The sequence below is a fragment of the Mobula birostris genome, chromosome 14, assembly GCF_030028105.1.
Source record: "Mobula birostris isolate sMobBir1 chromosome 14, sMobBir1.hap1, whole genome shotgun sequence".
Lineage (NCBI taxonomy): Eukaryota > Metazoa > Chordata > Chondrichthyes > Myliobatiformes > Myliobatidae > Mobula > Mobula birostris.
In genome coordinates, this window is record NC_092383.1 from 23,077,407 (window position 1) to 23,100,117 (window position 22,711).

General features: G+C 46.1%; 1 protein-coding gene across 1 annotated transcript in view; it reads right to left on the reverse strand.

Annotated features, from left to right (window-relative positions):
- The window catches only part of LOC140209773 (WD repeat-containing protein 72-like), a 360,805-nt gene extending 357,893 nt beyond the window's left edge, over positions 1 to 2,912 (reverse strand). Inside the window, exon 1 of the mRNA XM_072278224.1 lies at positions 2,824 to 2,912. The gene's annotated coding sequence lies outside the window, so the exon portion shown is untranslated. The remainder of the gene's footprint in view (positions 1 to 2,823) is intronic.
- Positions 2,913 to 22,711: the final 19,799 nt, after the last annotated feature.

Sequence of the window (22,711 nt, forward strand, 5' to 3'; positions counted from 1 at the left end):
GAGACAGAGAGACAGATACAGAGTGGGAGAGAGAGAGAGACAGAGTGAGAGAAAGTGAGAGAAAGACAGTCCGTGTGAGAGAAAGAGAGAGACAGTGTGAGAGGGAGAGAGAGATTGAGTGAGAAAGTGAGAGTGAGTGCAAGAAAAACAGTGTTAGAGGGAGAAAGAGTGTGAGAGAGACAAAGTTTGAAGTGAGAGATATCAGAGGGGGAGAGTGGAGGAGAAATGGGGTGATTGTGGGAGAGATGGGAGAGGGATGGGGAGATGGGAAGAGAGTTCAAGTGTGTTATCAGATCAGATTTATTTAGTTATCACATGTACATCAAAACAGTGAAGTGTGTCATTTTTGTTAACAAAACAATCTGCCAGTTTCATAACACAGTTCAATGCCAAAATAGTAAGACCAAAATGTTCACTCAGCAACAACAACATCAAAACCAAAACCAGCACTAACACCAACAACATAAAACAAGCCCCCTTTCCCACCCAGTCACTCACAGACACAAACCGGCCTCCAGGGCAGGCTGCCTCCAGTCCTCCATACTCCCATTCTTGACTCTCATACATCGGGTCTCCACCCTCCAGACACACTGATCCAGGGGCTTTGCCCTTCAGGCCTCAATCACTGATCTTTGGCCTCCGGCCTCACTCATCATAGGCCTCTACTCTCGAGACCTGCCAACCAACCTCCTTGGGCCTCAAATCCCGGGACTCATTGACCATGGACCTCTGACCCCAGAGCTTGCCACCCTTGGGGATTACTGGCAATCATACTTGGAATCCACGGAACTCGGCCCTCCATCCTCGGTGATTGTTGGTCTCTGAACGTGGAGTACTCTGCCTGTCCTTAAACCTTAATCTGACCCCCAACCTTGCACACTTTTCCCAAAAGCATCCCTATGAACTAAAAAATACTAGTCTGAGCCACAAACCCAATGGACTTTGAAGGTGGGCGCCATCTTGTTGTAATGCCTTTGTATGTGTTATGTGTGTACATGTGTGTTTTATATGAGTATGTCTTGTGTGTTTGCATGACTTCAGTTTCGGTTTCACTCCTTGTCCTTTACCCACAATCCATAATTCAAGTTTATTCAAGATTCAGATTTATTTATTGCATGTATGTCAAAACCTACAGTCAAATGCATCATTTGCGTTAACAACCAATGCACCCGAGGGTGTGCTGAGGCCACACATTCCGGCACCACCATAGCAGGCCCGCAAAGCTCAGCAGAACAACACAGAGCACAGGAAGCAACAAAACAAGCCCCTTTCATCCCTTCCATCCAGGCACACATATAGTCCTCTAACCTCAAGATAGGACGTCTTCTTCCGCCTCTGGCCACAGCGGACTCGAAACGCCAAAATTAGACTGTCGACTACTCCAGCAGGCTCACAGAGGTTCACTGACCCGGGACTCCATCCATTGGGTCTCAACTTCCGACTCGACCCTCGGCATCAAACCCAGGTCTGCTGATCACCAAACACCAGGTCCCAAACTCCAGACCTGCTGATGACATGACCCCGAACGCTAGGCCTCAAACTCTGTTCTCACCGATTTGCAACCCGAACACCAGGTCCCAAACTCCGGGCCTGTTGATGACAGGACCCCGAACGTTAGGCCTCAAACTCTGTTCTCACCAATTCGCAAACCGAACACCAGGTCCCAAACTCCAGACTTGCTGATGATAGGACCCTGAATGGTAGGCCTTAGACTCTGGATTCGCAAACCCAGGGGGTTATTAGATCTCATTCCTCCTGCCTGCACGGAGCTAACTCCAGGACCCACTGACAACTCACTAACCCAGCTGGGGTTGGCGGGCTGGGGGTTGCGGGCAAGCCCACCAGCCCTCGTCTGTGCTGGTCTGCTGGTCTGACATCCAGGTGCAATAAGTAATTTTGTACAGCAGAAAGCCTTCAGTTCCTCATGTCTGCCCCTGCTCTATGTTATCTATCTATCCTAGATAGAAAACAGATACAATATTCCCTTTGGCTGGGGTAACCTTGCCTGCCTTTTTAGAGGAAGAGTAACACAAGCCAGAAGATTAGCTGCAGTTGAGGAGGGTGAAGATATACCCTTCTCCGACTTTATAGAGCATCTGTAATGCTTAGAACTTACCATTGAGTTAAACCTTCCATTATTAGGCTTATGACTTGCACAGGCGTGTACACACACACACACACACACACACACACACACACACCCTTTCAAGCCACAGATATCATAAAAACACAGAAAACTTTGTCCACGTCGATGGCAAGTAGGCTTCATTCACCAAGTACAATGAAATCCATTGCCCTGCTACCCCTTCAGGGGAAAAATTTACGTCAACCAATAGAATTCATGGAGCAAATTCCAGCTGTGGAAAATATCACTAGCAATTGGCCAAACTGCAGTAGGTAGACACTTTAATTTGGCACACACCTGCACCAAGATGAGAGTAAGAGGACCAGGAGGTTCCTGGAAGTGGCTTCTTGATCCCTTGATAGATTGAGGATGGGAGGGGCACTGAGGTACCACAGTACTCTGACACGATATCTGTCAGAAATCGTTCAAGCTTGTGCACCCCCTCACCCAGACCAGTCACATGATCGAGGATATGTCACTGCTGGTGAGGATATTCCTTCCAAGTCACCAAGAACAATTTTTTGTCAGACAGGGACTTACTTCCTTCTGGGAATTTGGGAAGCAGATTTTATTCCCCTAAGGGGGGAAAAGAGGGGGATACTGAAAAGTTTGATTATCAAGTTTGCAGCTGCCATCTGATCTGCTCTACAGGAAACAGCTCAGAGCTGATGGAACACAGAACCCTCACGGGGACTCACCTGAGAAGGTCGTTCAAGAAACTGGAAGGGAAAACCACAGAGTCGATGTACCCAGTAACAGTCAATGTACTCAGCAACTCAAGCTCCCAGCCCTGTAGCTTGCAATTGCTCTTCCAGGGAAAGTCACTTCTGCTTAAATCCTGTGGATTTCCAAGCACCTCACACCTTGTCTAATCATCTACTATCTGTTCAGCGATTTAATTTTGCGCAAGGGCTGTTAAGTGCTTACTGCAGACCTGAAGGTGTAGTGTGGGCATTTCTGTCAAATATTTGTTGCAAGCAACACAGGCGAAAGCAGAACTGTGAAAACAGTGAGTAAGTTTTAACCAGATTAACAGCAGCACCTTGTAAACACCAGGGCAGTGAAGAGATTCTGGCTGTGAATCTGTAGATGGTAAGATATATGGACTATATCGTGCACCTTGGTCTGGAGGACTGTTGTTTCATTTAGCAATATACATGTGTGTGGTTGAATGACAATGAACTGAACTTGATGTTTGTGTTTTAGTGATGGGCAAAGGTGACGTATGACAGCCCCTAGTTCTATCATTAAATATGCAATAATCACATGACAAAATCTGCAGATGCTGGAAATCGAAGCAACACACACAAGACGCTGGAGGAACTCAGCAGGCCAGGCAGCCTCTAGGGAAAAGAGTAAACAGTCGACATTTCAGGCCAAGACCCTTCATCAGGAGTGGTATTGATGAAGGGTCTTGGCCCGAAAAGTCGACTGTTTACTCTTTTATGTAGATGTTGCCTGGCCTGCTGAGTTCCTCCAGCATTTTGTGTGTGTGTGTTGCACAAGAGTGGTGGTTGGCTTCAGTTGTTCTCTGATCTTGGCAACCCATTTGCAAACGTTTCATCGCCATACAAGGAGACATCATCAGTGTGTTGTTCACTTCTGATGTGTTCTCTGAATGCTTGGCCTTTATATACTCACATTCAGTTGATTGGCCGTCATTACGGAAACCCAATTGTGACATAGGGTGGAGGTCTTGTTGCTGATTGGTTGCATGACAATCTCTGTGCGTTGTCTGGAATTTTACCCGCATTGGCTTATAAATGGCTTAAGCAAACATGCGGCATGCAAGAGAATTCCTAGTAGCATGGTTTTCTATAAACAGACATGTAGACCTCCATCCTATTTATGTGAAGGGTGCACTGATGATATCTCCCCATATGGTGACAAAACATTTGCAAATGGCTTGCCAAGATCGGAGAGCAATCGCGCATTTTCTGACGTAATTCCAACAAAAGTGATTTTTCACACATAAAGATATTCCATATGCCTTCTTCTTAAGGATGTTGACTCTTAACTGGAAAGGCTTTGGCCCAGAAAAATTAAGTCATAATAGGCTCCTTTATGTCCTGTTGCCCAGTTCTGCTCATGAGGCCAAAATTGCAAAGGTCAGTGGCTCCCACTATCACAACCACCTCAACCCAGTTAGGTCTTAAAATGCTGTTACAAGTTACCTGCAGAAAGTGGCCTGAGACCAAGGCTGTGTCCAGGAGGTGGGAAAAAAGCCAACAACAAGAGCCTAAGGGAGAAGGACCATTGCCAATCAGAGGATCAAGTCCATCTGAGATACGGAGGGTCTGGAGACCAATAGCCTTGAAAGATAGGGAATGAACTGGATATTTTCACTGATGGGGCCCGAAGAACGGAAGATAGGTATGGTTTTCCTTAACAGAGTCCCAGTCTGAGCTGTACAGTGAAAATGTGGCTGTCCCAGGAAAGGCCAAAGCTGGTTGCAGCCAGAGGAATATTGTCTAGTTTCCGTAGCAACATCCCAAAAGGAATGTTGGGTAGGAAATGGTGATGTTGGACGCATGATTCGCAGTAGAAGAGTCTACAGAAACTCTGTTTCCAGACATACCAACCTATAAGCTAAGAGCTGGAATAGGCCGCTCTGTGATTCATGCCTATCCTACATTCACTAAGATTGGGACTGATCTGACGAACCCTAACTCTGCATTCCCATCTGCTCCTATCAACACCTTGTTTATTACAAGTCTTTCTAGCGCATCTGACTTCATCCAAAACACTACTGGGTTGGGATAAAGTAAAAAGTGTTAACTGACCAGACTTGTCTCCCATAAAGCCCCCCAATTTTTGCCACCTGTGCTTACTGGGAGAGCATACTGGGAAGACTTAGTTCTTGAAATGTATGCAAAGAGCTTTGAGTCTCTGCTGGAAAGAATGCAAATTCCTCAGCAGAACCAAGTTTGAAAGAAAAAGGTGTAAAAGAAGTGATAGAAGTTGTTTTGTGAACCATCTTGAGGTTGTCACCCTTGGTCGCCTTGTTTGCTGGTGTCACTGCTGATACTGAACTCCTCTTCCATGGGGGATACAAGGTCACACTGAGTTTAGGATTCACCAAATTCACAACAAATATAAATTAACCAACAGTCCATCTCATCACCTCCTAAAAATCAGCAAAGTGCTAGAAGTAGTCAATAAATATATACTGCTTCCAGCACCTGGACCCTGATTGCATTCTATACTGTGAACAACATACTAAATCTTCTTTGACAGCCCCTCCACTATCCAGTAGGACAAGGACAATAGGTTGATGGAAAGATGTCCTAAGCACACCATGCTGGCTTAGAAATGTTCCTTCAATGTCACTGCATCTAAATCCTGGGTCATCCAACCCTACCGCTTGCTGGGAGTACCTTTTCAATATGCATTGCAGAGACAAAAGGGTGGCTTAATTCTAGTTCCTTAGGCGTAACAAGGGTTAGTTACTGTCCATTATGCTGCTGGCATTTAAGACAGTAATGAAGGTCCTACATCTCTGTCCTTGACCATATACAGCTACACACAGATATAGTAGGATTCTTCATTGCTGTTTCCATAAATTTTTTTTTGACCATTCGGGGTTGTTAACCCTGATCTGACCCCCGAAGCTGGAGGACCAGTGGACCACTCTTAATCTGGCCTCTACACTTTGACCTGTTTGGCATGGGTAACCCCACCTACCAAGAGCCTAAACATAAAGCCCTGACTTCAGCCAACAGATCTCTCCGGGTCATCGAGGTATGCAAGCCTCAAAACCCTACGACAAGGTTGTGGTCTTCTTAGAGGAGGAGTAATAAGGGTTGGGCGGTAAATGGGCAAAGGCCATAAAGAAAAGGCTATCAAATAAGCAGTGCGTAAACTCCATGCTGATGCTCCTCATAGTCTGTAGTTCGATGAGTGAGCTAGTGCTCTGCTGTCCCCCAAGAAAACTCCAGGAGAGAAATGCAAGCATGAGCTACCATGAGGAGAAGCTCAAAATCGAAGCAAGGGGCTGCATTTCTCACCAATTAAAGCATCGAGCAAGATTGAAACATCGAGGCAAATGCAGAGGAAAGTGAGCGGTTCTCAGAGAGGCTGCTGGGTTCTTCACTGCCCTCAGAGAGGCCACTGCCTCAGGTTGCTTTCCTTGGAGGGTCCGAGTTGATGCTCTTGGAGATGTTATCAAAATTCTGAGATTGATGGATTGTACTGTAGTTCACACTGGCCTTTTCCAATTCCATGAATTTTTTTGCGCTCTCATCCACTCTTTCTTGTTGCCGATTGGCTGGCTGGGGATTTGGGATTTGACGTTATTATTGTTGTTTCTCCATGTGGGTGATCTGTTAGTTTTTGTGTGAGGAAGGGGTGGGAGTGGTCTGGGGTTTGTGAGGTTTTGTTTCTTTTTCTTTTTATGCAGGGAGGGATTGATGTCTTTCTTTCAACTCCTTCTATGGTTTTCTGTACATTATGGCTATCTGGAGAAGACAAACCTCAGAGTTGTATTCTGGCATACAGTCTTAGACAATAAAATGAACATTTGGACCCTTTGAATTATTTAACATCTGAGCCATAGGTTTGCACGAGTTGCACACTGCTAGAGATAGTTGTGATGAAACTGGGGCATTAAGGAGCCTTCACAAAACTACCACCACCGGAATGGTCTCATTATAGGGCCAGGGTAGCGGCGTAGTTGGTGTAACACTTTGCAGCACCGGCTATAAGATTGCCCACTGCCATCTGTAAGGAGTTTGTATGCTTTCCCCATGAACATGCAGGTTTCCTCCGGGTCTTCTGGTTTCCGCTCACATTCCAAAGATGTATATATGGGTTACAGCTAGTAAGTTGTGGGCACGCTACGTTGGCACCGGAAGCATGGCGACACTTGTGGTGTGTCCGCAGCGTATCTTCAAACTGTGTTGGACATTAACACAAATAACACATTTCACTGTATGTTTCAATGTAGGTGTTACAATTACAGCTAACCTTTACCCCTCACTTCCTTGCTATGCTTTGCTGTCATAACAGCTAAGTTTTCATAAACATATAAATCCATATGTCACTTGAGAGATTTTTGATTCCTCTGCTGTTTTATGTTAGCAAATCCAAGGTCAAATAGTAGTTCCAAAAGGCAGTGAATAGTCAGTTTACTTGGTTTATTTTCACTGACGATTTATGAAAAATATTCCAGTGTATAAATTTCTTGAAGACAATTGTATAAATTTCTTTAAGATTTTAATGTTCATTACTTAAAAGAAGCACAAATTCCTACCCAGGTTTCATTGAAAATCTGTAATTGGACTTAAGAAGATTATTAACTTGACACTGGTCAACATCACATATCTGAATTCTGAACTTCACTAATATTATCACCTTTGTAATGATTGGAGTTGGAAAATGTATCTGTAAAATTTTGGTCAAGTTTACCTGATCAGTAATCTATTAATGCAAGTCTTGCTAATGTGGCAGTGTCCAAAGAAATGGTTTTGTTCACTAACACTGACGTATGGTAGTATTTCTTTCACAATGCCTTTAAAAACCAGCTGAATATGAATCACTACTCATTGTACTTTAAAATCTTTTCACAAAGGTAATTTTTATAGAATAAGCTGACAAAAATGTAATGATTAACTTTTTTGCTTTCACACGATGTATGTGGATAAGAAAGGCTGAGGCCTAAAGCAGGCCAAGAGAGCCCACTCTGAGCTGCACAATTCACTGTTAAAATCAAGGCTCCATATGCACTTCACATCTTTCACTCCATGGATCACACAAGTGGCAGGACCATGCTGCTCGCTAGTCAAGTTGAAAACTGATCAGAAGAATGTTAATGTTAAATTTTATGGTCAGTAAACACCCTATCAATATCTCATTCCTTCCCCCAATCTGCTCAAAACTGGTGGAATCCTTTTTCATTTTAGAAAATGCACTCCTTAATTTGAGGGACCACACTACCCAACAATCAGATCTTGCTCTTCACCTGTCAGTTCAAGGGCACATTTGCCAATCCTTACAGTTGAACTAGGTATAGTTTAGATAAAAAGAAGGCAATTAATTTCCATTTTTGTTGATTATTAGAATGGGTGTAAATTCTTCTTGGGCTTCCAGCTGGGTAGAGGTATTGATTTTAACCGACATTTCAATGACAAACTCCACCATCTTTATCAGGGACGATGCCTGGGCATATCTAGTCTGGTGGTATATACCCCTGTCATCTGTCTCTTCTCATTGGTTACTCCTCCTCCAATCAGGTTTTTGCTGTCCTACCTTGTTTACAATCGAAACTTAGAGCGAGATCTCCTTTGTTAAAATTCTTTTTCTCTACAGTTATTCCAATGGCTTCCTTCACCAGGCAGTCCCAAAAGCAACTGGCATGGCACAGTAGTTTTCTGCTGACTGCCCCTGTGGCTCCTCCCACAGAGTCCTGTATAAAGGTGATTTCGCCCTGCTCCTCCTCCTCAGTCCAGGGGCAGATACTCAGCGTGCTGGAAGTCATATTTTACTGCGAATAAAAGCCTTTCAGTATTTACCCTACTTCAGTCTTTTGGAGTAATTGAAGGTGCATCAATTTTATTCGCAGTAATTTTAAAGCATGGAATGTGCCGTGAGACCCGACAAGTTAGACCTCGACCCGCAAACACCTGAAGCTGGAAACGCTTTCGAACTCTGGCTGGCTTGCTTCGAATTGTACCTAGAGGAGATTAAAGTGACTGACCCCGTAGCGAAGCGCAAGAGTTCTACTCTCCAGGGTCAGTCCACGGGTCTACTCAATGATCAGAGACCAGCCGAGCTACGACGGCGTGATGAGTGCACTCAAAGGACGATACCTACGGCCGCTAAACACCATCTATGCGTGGCACCAATTAGCGACTCAGCACCAGCGGCCTGGGGAATTGAGTGCCGAGTTTGTCCGGACACTACAGACACTCATGCGGGACTGCGATTGCCAGGGTCTGACGGCAGGACAGCATGCAGAGCTCCTAGTGAGAGATGCCTTCATCACGGGGACCAGGTCAGTGTATATGCGCCAGCAGCTGTTGGAAAAAGTTGATCTTACCTTAAGTTCGGTGATCGAGCTGACCAACACGCTGGAGGCCACTCTGCACAACTCTGAGGCTCTCCAGGCACATGATCCCCCCATGGCCTCGTGGGCGCCGCAGATCCCGCAACCCACTGGCGAACCAACCTCGGCTGCTGCCATTCGCGAGTCTGCGAAGTGCTACTTCTGCGGACTTGAGAAGCACCCCCAGAAACGCTGCCTGGCCCGAGAAGCTGTCTGCTCCAGCTGCGGAAAGAAGGGCCACTTCGCCAAGGTCTGTAAGTCCAAACTGCGAGCGGGATCGAGCAGCGCCGCGTGCGAGACATGGGGGTCGCCATCTTGCCTGCCGCCATCTTCCCTGCACGCCACCACCATGTGCGAGACATGGGGGTCGCTATCTTGCCTGCCGCCATCTTCCCTGCACGCCGCCACCATGTGCGAGACATGGGGGCGGCCATCTTGGTCGGCACCACCACACACCACCTACAACCAATGGGTGCTCACGGGCCACCCCACCACGCCGGAACAAAACAGTGACTCAACCCTGACCTCCGTGACCCTCGACCAAAGCGCTCCCCACCAGCTCGCAAGGTCAATGATGGACATCCTGGTGGAGGGGCCCAGGACGAGCTGCCTGTTTGACACAGGCAGCACGGAGAGTTTTATCCACCCGGATACGGTGCAGCATTGTGGACTCGTGATACGGCCGGTAAGTCAGAGGGTCACCATGGCCTCCGGGTCGCATACAACAGATGACTGGGGGGTTGTGTAGTAATGCTAGTGGTGCAGGGCACAGAATATCGAGACTTTACGTTACTGGTCATGCCTCAACTGTGTGCCCTTGTGCTATTGGGGCTCGACTTCCAGAGCCACCTGGAAAGTGTGACAATGGAGTATGATGGGCCCCTCCCACCAATTACTGTCATAAATCCCCAGTTTTGTAGGAATACGTCACATACCCTCAGGATCCCTCCCCCACCGCTGTTCGCCAACCTGACCCCCGACTGTAAACCCGTGGCAACCAAAAGCAGGAGGTACAGCGCGGGGGACAGAGCTTTCATTAAGTCGGAGGTGCAGCGGCTGCTCAGGGAGGGGGTCATTGAGGCAAGCACAAGTCCTTGGAGGGCGCAGGTGGTCGTTGTTCGGAACGAGGAGAAGAATAGGATGGTCGTGGACTATAGCCAGACCATCAGTTGGTTCACGCAGCTCGACGCGTACCCTCCACCCCGCATCGCGGATATGGTCAGTCAGATAGCACAGTACAAGGTGTACTCGACCATAGACCTAAAATCCGCTTACCATCAGCTCCCCATCCACCGGGAGGACCGCCCTTACAATGCCTTCGAGGCGGACGGCAGGCTTTATCACTTCCTGTGTGTCCCCTTCAGTGTCACGAATGGTGTATCTGTCTTCCAGAGGGAAATGGACCGGATGGTGGACCAGTGCCAACTGAAGGCCACGTTCCCATATCTGGATAACATCACCATCTGCGGTCACGACCGGCAGGATCACGACAACAACCTCCAAAAATTTCTCCAAGCGGCCAAAGCTTTCAACCTCACCTATAACAAGGACAAGTGTGTATTCAGGACCACCCAACTTGCTATCCTTGGGTGTGTCGTGGAGAATGGAGTCATTGGCCCTGACCCCGACCGTATGCGCCCCTTGTTGGAACTCCCTCTTCCCAACACCCTCAGAGCCCTCAAAAGGTGCCTGGGCTTCTTTTCATATTACGCCCAATGGGTCTCTAACTACGCAGACAAGGCCCGCCCCCCTGGTCAAGTCCACCACATTCCCCCTCTCTGCCGAGGCCCACACGGCCCTCAACCGCATAAAAGGGGACATTGCCAAAGCAGCAATGCATGCGGTGGATGAGGCCGTTCCCTTCCAAGTAGAGAGTGACACCTCCGACTTTGCGCTGGCTGCTACCCTCAACCAGGCGGGAAGATTGGTGGCATTCTTCTCCCGTACTCTTCAAGGCCCTGAACTTCGGCACTCTGCGGTAGAGAAAGAGGCCCAGGCCATAGTGGAAGCTATTAGGCACTGGAGGCACTATCTCGCTGGCAAAAAGTTCACCCTGCTAACTGACCAGCGCTCAGTCGCATTTTAATAACCAACAGCAGGGCAAAATCAAAAATGATAAAATTCTGAGGTGGAGAATCGAACTCTCCACCTACAACTATGACATCATGTACAGGCCTGGGAAGCTCAACGAGCCCTCCGACGCCCTATCCCGGGGAACATGTGCCAGCGCGCAGATCGACCGGCTATACGCCCTACATGTAGATCTTTGCCACCCGGGGGTCACCCGGCTTTTCCACTTCGTGAAAACCCGGAACCTGCCTTACTCCCTTGAGGAGATCAGGATGATGACCAGGGACTGCCAAGTCTGCGCAGAGTGAAAACCGCACTTCTACCGACCTGAAAAGGCACAACTCAAGGCCACCCGCCCCTTTGAGCGACCGAGTGTTGACTTTAAGGGCCCCCTTCCCTCCACCGACCGCAATGTGTACTTTCTTAACATTATCGACGAGTACTTGCGGTTCCCCTTCGCCATCCCCTGCCCCGACACCACTACCACGTCAGTTATAAAAGCCCTGCGCAAGCTCTTCACTCTGTTCGGATACCCACGCTATATCCACAATGACAGAGGGTCTTCGTTTATGAGTGACGAGCAGCGCCAATACCTACTGGCTAGGGGAATTGCAACTAGTAGGACCACGAGCTATAATCCCTGGGGGAATGGACAGGTGGAGAAGGAGAATGGCACAGTGTGGAAAGCCACACTCTTAGCCCTCAGGTCAAAGGGACTGCCGATCTCCCACTGGCAGGAGGTCCTTCCCGAGGCACTCCACTCCATCCGCTCCCTGTTATGCATGGCCACCAATGCCACCCCTCATGAGCGGCTCTTTTCTTTTCCCAGAAAATCGACCACTGGGACCACCCTACCAACTTGGCTGACGTCCCCGGGGCCAGTGCTGCTCCGGAAACATGCGAGGAGCAATAAATACTCCTCGATGGTCGAGACGGTTCACTTACTTCATGCGAACCCTCAGTATGCCTACGTGGTTTTACCTGATGGGCGGGAGGACACGGTCTCCATCCACAACCTGGCGCCCGCAGGAGCACCAGGCCACTACCCTGAACACTGTATGGTGACTATTGACCCCGTACCCACCGATATATATACCCACAAGACACCGTGCTCTCCAAGCCCTACACAGACACCACACGACACTCCCATACCGAGCGCGACACACAGGCACGAGGGATTACCGACGCCTAACGTGCTGGCACCTGAAGTCAGGCCGGAGCCAGCACAATCGCCATCGCCGGTGCAATCACCGCCGGTGCTACGTCGATCACAGCAACGGACTCGACCGCCTGATAGACTTGACCTGTAAATATACTTGTTTTAAATATTGTCAGTCACTTCACCCCACGGGACTCTTTTAAAAAAAAGGAGGGTGAATGTGGTAAACCATGTATATATGTTGTAACTGGGTTACCTGTCTGGACACACCCCGCTGCTGACTGCCCCTGTGGCTCCTCCCACAGACCCTGAATAAAGGTGATTTCGCCCTGCTCCTCCTCTCAATCCAGGGGCAGACACTCAGCATACAGGAAGTCATATTTTACTGCGAATAAAAGCTTTTCAGTATTTACCCTGTTTCAGTCTTTTGGGGTAATTGAAGGTGCATCACCACATTCACAGGGAATCGTGAAACGCCAGTCACCCTGATTCCCAGGTCATCTTTGACCCGCGTACGCTGTGATTTGAGTTTCCTATGGGTGTATGGATGGTATTAATCTGCTATTTCTTCAGGATCCTGACGATCCTTCCAGAAACAGTGGAAATATCAGAAAGACAGGCAGTAGTGACGGGTTCCTCCTCATTGTTAGTTTTCCTGGTTTTCCATCGGCCCTTTTAAGGGCCCGATTGATTTTCTTGTAGTCATTCTGTAGGAATGTCATGTGTAATCATTTCATTTCCTTGTGCAGACTCTCCAGGTCTGAAATAGTTTTCACATGGTTAATCAAAGTAGAAAAAACCGCCCTACGTCGGGAGGCGTGATGGTGGCTGTTACTGATGAGGTATAAGTCCATGTGAGTGGGTTTCTGATAGACAGCATGCCTGAGGCTACCATCCAGTTTCTGTCATATTAGAATGTCCAGCAATGGGAGGCCACTCCTTCCATTTGTTCACAGTAGTTCTCCTTATAGAGGAAGTACACTGGTGTAAGGGTGCGTTTGAAAAGGTCACACCTTATCAAACCTTGACCTCAAGAGCACCAAGCTGTCCTTCATGGTAACTCTCGTGAACAGGGATACCATATTGAGACTCACCATTATGTCCTCCAGGGTCAGCTGGATGTTGTCTATCGTTTTTTTCATGAAGCCAGACGAATTCAGGATGTGATGCTCACAGCCCCCGGCAAAGGAAGACCGTGTGGTTTAGTGAGGTAGTAAGTTGGAGAACCTATCACACTAACGATAGGCCTCAGGCAGGATCCCTCCTTGTGTACCTCAGGGAGCCTATGAAGTCTTTGTGGTACTCGCGCCTAACGCAGAAGTGTCTTGCATTTATCCGCTGCCAGTCCAAATGGGATGCACGGTGGAAACCTGCATCAAGGAGCACAGGAGGTGTATCCCTTTGGATTACCCGGAGAAATCGGCGGCAGCAGAACATTGCATTCGCAACGACCATAGGATTGACTTTGACAGCACAAAACTACTGTGCCACACTTCTGGGACTGCCTGGTGAAGGAAGCCATTGAAATAAAACTAGAGAAAAAGAAATTTAACAAACACAAAAGTCTTGCTCTAAGTAAGAGCTGGAACGCGATTGTAAACAAGGTAGGACAGTGGATTGGATGAGGACTAACTAATCAGGAGGGACAGACGACAGGTGCATATATACGGTTCCACAGGACTAGACATGCCTTGGCATCATCCCTGATGAAGATGGCAGAGTTTGTTATTGAAACGTCAGTTAAAGTCAATACCTGTACCTGGCCAAAAGTCCAAGAAGAGTTTATTCAACATATGCGCTGGGAATGCCCTAGATCTTTTTTCACAACAGGGGTGTTTAAGATTTTATGTCAAGTGATGATTATTCTTGGTAACCTTATCTCCAAAAAAAGCAAATACTTCATATCCTCCCCTCTAATCCACAGTCTATTCCCTCAGTACTGAGTTTCTCTCTCACTATTTCTCATTTTCTGTCATTTTCTGTGTTCATTTTCTCTCACTATCCTCCCATCCTCTCACCTGCCCTTATGTTCCTCCTTTGCCAACAACCTAATCTGCCAACTATGCAGCTACTCCTGGTTGTTATTTAAGTCACCATCATCATGTTCGTCATTAGTTACCATGCCATTACATGGGTGATCATGCTCTATGGTCACGATTGCTCTTGGCAAATTTTTCTAGAACGGTTTTCCATTGCTGTCTTCTCAGTAGGGTCTTTACGAGATGGGTGACCCCAGCCATTATCAGTACTCTTCTGAGATTGTCTTCATGGTGTCAGTAGTCGTATACAGTAAGTCACCACTATTTCCAGTGTGTCTTCACTCATCTAAGTAAAGGCTCTTGTCCAGAATAAAACTTGGACTATTTTCAGCCCTGGCAATCTGAATTTAGAAACCTACCTGCATAGTGCCATTCAGCATCAGTATCAGGAAGAGCTTGGTGGGACAGCTGGTGGGACTACCACCTCAGAGCTCCAGCGATTCAAGTTCAGTACTGATGTCTGTGTGGAATTTGCATATTCTCCATATGACGACCTGGGCTTTCTCTACCTGCTCCAGTTCCTTCTACATCTCACAGACGTGCAAGTCGGTCAACAAAAATTCCCTGTGGAGTGTAACTGAGTGGTAGAATCCTGGGAGAGTTGATGGGAATGAATGGGAAGATAAAACTGGGCTTAGAATTGGCACAGACTCAGTAGGCCAAAAGACCATTTTGAGTTGTATGACTCCATAAGTTTATAGCAGGATATTATGGCGTTTTCACATATTCAGAGTTTGGAGAGCAGCTGTTATTTCACATTTCACTATCTTCCTTAATAAGTTCTTGTAAATTTGCTCCTGGTATCGGCCTTGCCTTTACATCAGAACTTCCTAGATTCCCCTCCACAAGGACCAGAACCTTGAAGGCTTGCATGCCTCAATGACCCAGAGAGTTATGTAGGGAGGGGTCAGGGCTTTTTACTTTGGCTCTTGGTAGGGTCACCCAAGCTAAACAGGTCAAAGGGTAGAGACCAAACTAAGAGTTCTCCACCGGCCCACAATGTTCAGGGCTGGCAACCCTGACGGGTAAAACAAACTTGTTATGGAAACAGCAAGGAAGAATTCTTCTACATCTGAGTGTGATGGTATACCTGAGTCTCCACCCAGAACTGACAGTAGTGAAAACCAAACTACTGACAGGATGAAGCAGCACGCACAACACGCTGGAGGAACTCAGCAGGTAGGACAGCGTCTGTGGAAACGAACAGTCAATGTTTCAGGCCGAGACCCTTCGTCAGGACTGAAGAGAGAGGGGGCAGGAGCCCTATAAAGAAGGTGGGGTGAGGGTGGGAAGGAGAAGGCAGGTAGATGAGAGAGGCGGAGATCACAGAGGGGGCGCAGTGAGTGAGGGTCTCACTGAACTCCCGTCAAAGGGAAGGTTTAAACCTCTTCAGGGTAGGCATATCTCGAAGAGACTTCGCAGCGGAGTAGCGAATTGTAAGCACAAAATACTCTGCAGATGCTAGACTGAAGGAAGCCCTGAACACCGCCAGAGATGGAGGATCTTCATTGCTGGCATAAACACCAGTGGTGTAACAGGTAGTAAGAAGGTGGGTCTCTAGATTCCAGTGCCACTCCATAGACAAAAATCAAGACTGATGCCCAGTGCAGCACCAAGATTTCATTTGGTTGAAGCATTAAACCTTGGTCATGTTTATTCCCTCAAGTGGATGTAGAAGATCCCAGGAGACTATTTTGAATAAAATGTGAGAATGCTATCTGATACTCTGATCAATATTTAAACAATTAAAATGATGGGAAGCCAGAACTTGTCAGGAAATGTTATTATTTTTGTCCTGCACAGTCTGTTTAAGTATAGGGGTGTAGTTTAAACTATTAGACTACCAGCCAGCGTTGCCAACCATTGATACGTTCAAATCCTGGCATGGCATCTGAGGACTTTAAGTTCAAGCCGTTAGGATCTAAAATTGGATTGAGGAAAAATAGTTCCAGTACCTTCACTCGTGAGCCGGCTGGTGACGTAGTGGCATCGGCACCAGATTTCCAGGCCAGCGGTCCCGAGTTAAGTCCGGCTCTCCATCCGTGCTGGGTCGAGCGTCGAGCTAGTGACTCGGCCTTGTTAAAAAAAAACGGACAGATGCTAAAGAAATGGAAAAGTTGCCGCCCAATGCGCCACGGGGCGCGGAAAGAAACAACAACAATCTTCATCCATAAAACCACTGAATGGTGTTAACAACCGATCTTTGGAATGTGGATTTACTCCCACATTCCAAACAGGCATGGATTACAGATCGGGAGCCGTGGGCATGCTGTGTTGCTGCCAGAAGTATGGTGACACTTGCCCAGCACAAATGGCACTGATGTTCACTGTGTGTACATGTAGGTACGTACATGTGACAAATAAAGACAATCTCTGTCTTTACTCAATTCACTTATGCCCTTTAGGGAAAGAAATCGGTTGTTTTTACCTACCTGACCTATATGTGACTCCTGACCGCCTCCTCAGTACTGGGGCAATCAGAGATGGATAATCTGTGTCAGTGGTGCCCCTGTCCTGTAAATAAATTAAATTAAATATTTAGATTACCACGTGAACGTGGAAGCTAGAAAGCCCACTCTTTGCTCTGACATTGGCTCCTAGATATTTCAAGTTAAATGTTATTGTCCTTCAATCATACACATGTACACAGCTAAACATCTTTCCCTGGGGCCAAAGTCCAAAACACAGCACATATAGTCACACACAGTACATATTGCTACAATCCAGCACATACACTCACAAAAATAATATTAACACAAGCCCCCGAGTGGCAAGGCTGAAAGATTGACAGGATAACATGAAGTGTGAGATGCATGCTTACTGTACGTAGGGCAGTGTGATGTTACTGGCACTACTATAATAAAACAAGCAGCTGCGTCAATATGTGAGACAACAGCGACAAAAGATGGAAAGTGAGCAGTGCAGGGTGAGAGTGTGTCTGTGAGTTGGGGAGTTGGGGGATGGGGGAAGAGTGATAGGGCTTTTAGACGGGCTGCATATGTGCGCTGGGTGGCAGCAAGGTCGAACAGCCAGTGGAAGTTCTGGCTCAAAAGCTGCAGTATATTCAGCCTGGTGGCAGGAGGTCAGGGATTGTGGGAAGGATGGGAGGGGTGTTTGACAATGCGAGAGGCACTGTGCTCCTGATATAGGTCCTGAATTGGGGGTAGAAGGGAGAGACCCCGGTGATGTTTTCGGTAGTCCTCACTATCCGTTGCAGGATCTTCTGATCTGAAGTATTGCAATTCCCAACTGGCCAGGACCCTCTCGATGTTCTCCGGTCGAATGTGGTGAGAATGGAGAGGGGTTTCCTCAGGAAGCAGAGGCACTATTGTCCTCTCTTGACTAATGAGGTGATGTTGAGGGACCAGGTGAGATCATCAGAAACATGCATGGCAAGGGACATCAGGCGGCAGAGTTAGTCTAAACTTCTGAATACTCAAGTCTAATGTAAAGTTCCAGAGTAAATGAGTTAATGGTTGGATCACCATAGACAGAAAGTTCTTATTCAGAATTATTTTAAGTGTCTATTTATGGGAGCTTGCGGTACATAATTTGATTGAAACATTTCTAACTGTTCAACATTTGCCACCTTTCAGAACTGTTTTATTGGCTGTAAAGTCCCTTGGGATGTACCAAGATCTATAGAAGTACCTTTCTTATCCCTGTATTTCCTATGGAAGTGTGGGAAACGGGAATACATTTATTTTATTTCATTGCATTACTAAAATGCAAAGTATGTGGTGTCATTGACTGAATACTAAATGATGTAGCCAACTGCCATTCATGTGGGCACCAGCTGGTCGAATTTTAAACAATATCCAGTGCCCCTTGTAAAAGATGGTTCTCTTAAAATATTTCATTCCCATTGGATACGGAAGCTTCTGCTTGTATCCGAAGAATGTGATGATTCATTTGACAGGCAGCTTTGATCTTAAAGCCAAATAGAGCAAATACTTTTTCTGCTTCACGAGGCTTTTTGTCATTTTACAAAACCAAAGATGTTATCAAATCTTAAGCTAATTAGTTGAGTCAGTTCTTTGGCATCAAACATGAAACTTCAATACTTTGAACAAACACTTAAACAAGCATGAATAACTTCTGATTTAGCTAACAATAACAAAAAAATTAGAACATACCTCCAATTCTCCAAAGGGCAGTATGGTGGCATAACTGTTACAGTGCCAGTGATTCCCAGTGCCACCCATAAGGAGTTTGCGCATTCTCCTTGTGACTGCATGGGTTTCCTCCAGATGCTCTGGTTTCCTCCACATTCCAAAGATGGACGGTTCGGTTTAGTGATCTATGTGTATGCAATGTTGGCACCAGAAGCAATGCAACAATTGTGGGCTACCTACCCACCAGCCCAATCATCGTTGATTTGAATAGACACAAACAATGCATTTGATGCTACATTTTAATGTACATGTGACAAAAAAAAGCTAATCTTTATCTTTAAATCTCAATATTTTGTTCAGCGAGTTTTCATGATGTACCCTATGGTATACAAAAACAGTTTTCCTTATTGCTTCCCTAATTCTATCACTATAATTCACAAACACGAGGAATTCCGCAGATGCTGGAATTTCAAGCAACACACATCCAAGTTGCTGGTGAACGCAGCAGGCCAGGCAGCATCTATGGGAAGAGGTACAGTCGACGTTTCGGGCCGAGACCCTTCGTCAGGTCTAACGAACCCGTTAGTCCTGACGAAGGGTCTCGGCCAGAAACGTCAACTGTACCTCTTCCTATAGTTGCTGCCTGGCCTGCTGCGTTCACCGGCAACTTTGATCTATCAGTATAATTATTGATCAAGAAGCCTGAGTGATTGAATCTCCTCTGTTAGTTTACCTTAGAGGAAATTAACTAAAAACCATATTCATTATAAGATGTAACTTACTTTAATAAGCTTCCATGATTCTTATTTCACATAAGAGCAACAATACCTTATCTGTCCTGTAGAGGGCAGTGTGGCACCACCTTTTTTTGATTCACAATTGTTTCTCTGCTTTCCTGCTTGTTTCCTTTCTTTGCAATTCCAGTATAGAAACATAGAAACATAGAAAACCTACAGCACAATACAGGACCCTCAGCCCACAATGATGTGCCAAACATGTACTTACTTTAGCAATTACCTAGGCTTACCCACAGCCCTCTATTTTTCTAAGCTCCATGTACCCATCCAGGAGCCTCTTAAAAGACCCTATCATTTCCTCCTCCACCGCTGCTGCTGGCAGCCCATTCCATGCACTCACCACTCTCTGCGTAAAAAACTTACCTTCGACATCTCCTCTGTCCCTACTTCCAAGCACCTTAAAACTGTGCCCTCTCATGTTAAAACTGTGCCCTCTCATTTCAGCCCTGGGAAAAAGCTTCTGACTATCCACACGATCAATGCCTCTCATTATCTTATACACCTCTATCAGGTCACCCCTCATCCTCCATTTCTCCAAGGAGAAAAGGCCACGTTCACTCACCCTATTCTCATAAGGCATGGTCCCCAATCCAGGCAACATCCTTGTAAATCTCCTCTGCACCCTTTATTTAGGTTCCACATCCTTCTTGTAGTGAGTTGACCAGAACTGAGCACAGAACTCCAAGTAGGGTCTGATCAGTTCTATACAGCTGTAACATTAACTAATTTTGCATCTTTCTTATTTATTATAGTAGCACTGTCATCCAGTATTTCTTAACAAGTGGCTGTTTATAGAGTCATCAGAAGTCACCCGGTCACACCATCACTACTTTTCCCATATCAGTTCAATTTTTTCTGTTGATGCTGATCCTTCTTTAGCCGGAGCACCCCTGGGTGCTGTCCATACATTAGTCTGAGCACCCCTGGGTCCAGTCCCAACGTCAGTCCAGGCACACCTTGATGCCAACTTTTCATTGGCACAGGAAGCCTTTGGTGCTGTCCCTCCAAGGGTTGGGCACCCCTCTGTGTTGCCATGCTATCAATTCAGGCACTCCCACTTGTTTGTTACGTTTGCCATTTTCTTGGTTCTACCCAAATGCTCCCTTTTCATTTCCATAGCAGTAACTCACCTTAGCTCCAGCTGCTGAAATACAGTTCAGATTTGCAAAGCACAAGATCATTAAGCTTTACTATGGTTACTATTTCTTTATTAAAGAAAACAGTGATGATTTGATCTGTGTGCATGTTTTTACAGAGGAGACAAAATCAAATTTTACTGATTTTTGTCAACATAAACCTTGATCAAAAAAAAAACAAATTGAATCTTTTCTGTTAGTTTATCTCAGAGGCAAATTAACAAAAATACACATTCATGGCAACATGCAACTTATGTTAGATGGCTTCCGTGATCTGCATTTCACACAAAAATGGAAACACTTCACCAGCATATTATTAGAATCAAGATTTTGTGCTGTTGTCTTCAGTGTAATTATAATCCAGAGCGCCATAATGAAAGGTTACAATTTGTAAATTTTCCTTTGATCTAAATAATGCTCTGTGGCTCAAAACTTAACCCCCCAAGTAAATAAGCTGCTATTTGACCACATTGAAAAAATGTCATTTCCCTCATTTCATTCCAAGGCATTTATGAGATGTATATGGTTTCTTTAAGCAAGTAACTTCTGTTATCTGTGTGTCTATGTACGTTCATACTGTTAATCCTAATTGGACAGGAAATTCATGTGGGCGTGTCTGCTTTGTAACAATGTTACAGACAGAAGAATCTTTGGCAAGAGCTAAAAACACAGCATGTACAGAGACAAGATACTTTGCCTTGCCAAATATGCCACTGCCTCTCTGAGTACACATACCAAGGCCCAGTGACTTTGAAAAAAAAACACTGTACAAGGGGTAATTTCTTGTTTGAAAAACAGTTTATTCAAGGTGAGTAGATTTTCATTTCAATGAAATTTTCATTTCAAGGACATGTTTTTTTCTCTGTAGTTCATGACCCCCCCCCCCCGCAACCCCTGTCTCCTCACCTACACAGCTGATGCACTATCAATAACTCCAAAAGACTGGAAGTAGAGTAAATACTGAAAGGTTTTTATTAGCAGTGAAATGTGACCTCCACCATGCTGAGTGTCTGCCCTGGACTGAGAGGAGGAGCAGGGGCACAATCGCCTTTATTCAGGGCTCTGTGGGAGGAGCCACAGGAGCAGTCAGCAGAGGGGCGTGTCCAGACAGGTAACCCAGTTACAGCATAAATATATGGCTTACCACAACGGGAAATTAGAGTAGTGTACAGAATTCATACATCTGGCTGCCAACAGTGAGTTTGGTTACAAAGGTTGTCAGCAATCAGATGTATGAAACCTGTGCCATACCATGTTTTCACGTGCAGCCTATGAGCTGGGGCAGGCTCAGGTGCAGGTGCTCTGGGAAGTTGACAGGTACCTACATGAAGTGAGGACAGTCCATGGATCTGAGGGAACTGGAGAATGGCTGTAAGGGCAACTTGTCACAGGATGAAATTCACCCAGAGCTGAACATCTACTTCTGACTTTCGAGAAATAGAAGGCCTCTAAGAACAAGTCACAAAGCATTTGGTTTCGTTTGATCAAATGGTCGGGTTCTTCACCAGAGCAAAGTTCTCAGTTTCATCACTGATGTCTTGCATCTTATTATTCATCAAGTTAAAATTAAGGAGTGCAATCTGATCTGGTGGGATGAGTGATTAATCAAGCCAAATTTAAAATCACAAACATACTATCTAAAACTTGCATGCTCTAGATTCAGTATCAGTAATATAATCACTCAAGTCCAATGCTGGCATTCATTACGAGAGGACTAGATTAGAAAAGCAGGGATGTAATGCCAGGGCTTTATAAGGCATTGGTCAGACTGCACTAGGAGTACTGTGAGGAGTTTTGGGCCCTTTATCTAAGAAAAGATGTGCTGGCATTGGAGAGGCCCAGAGGATTTGGGGAGTGAAAGGGAGGAGTGTTTGATGACTCTGGGCCTGTACTCGCTTGAGTTTAAAAGAATGAGGGGTGATCTCAGTGAATTTAGAAATGCAAACACGAGGAATTCTGCAGATGCTGGAAATTCAAGCAACACACATCAAAGCTGCTGGTGAACACAGCAGGCCAGGCAGCATCTGTAGGAAGAGGTACAGTCGACGTTTCAGGCCGAGACCCTTCGTCAGGACTAACTGAAGGAAGAGTGAGTAAGGGATTTGAAAGTGGGAGGGGGAGGAAACTTGTTGAATATTGAAAGGTCTAGATAGAGTGGATGTGGCAAAGTAGTTTCCTATAGTGGGGCAGTCCAGGGCCAGTGGGACAGCCTGAGAATAGAGGGATGT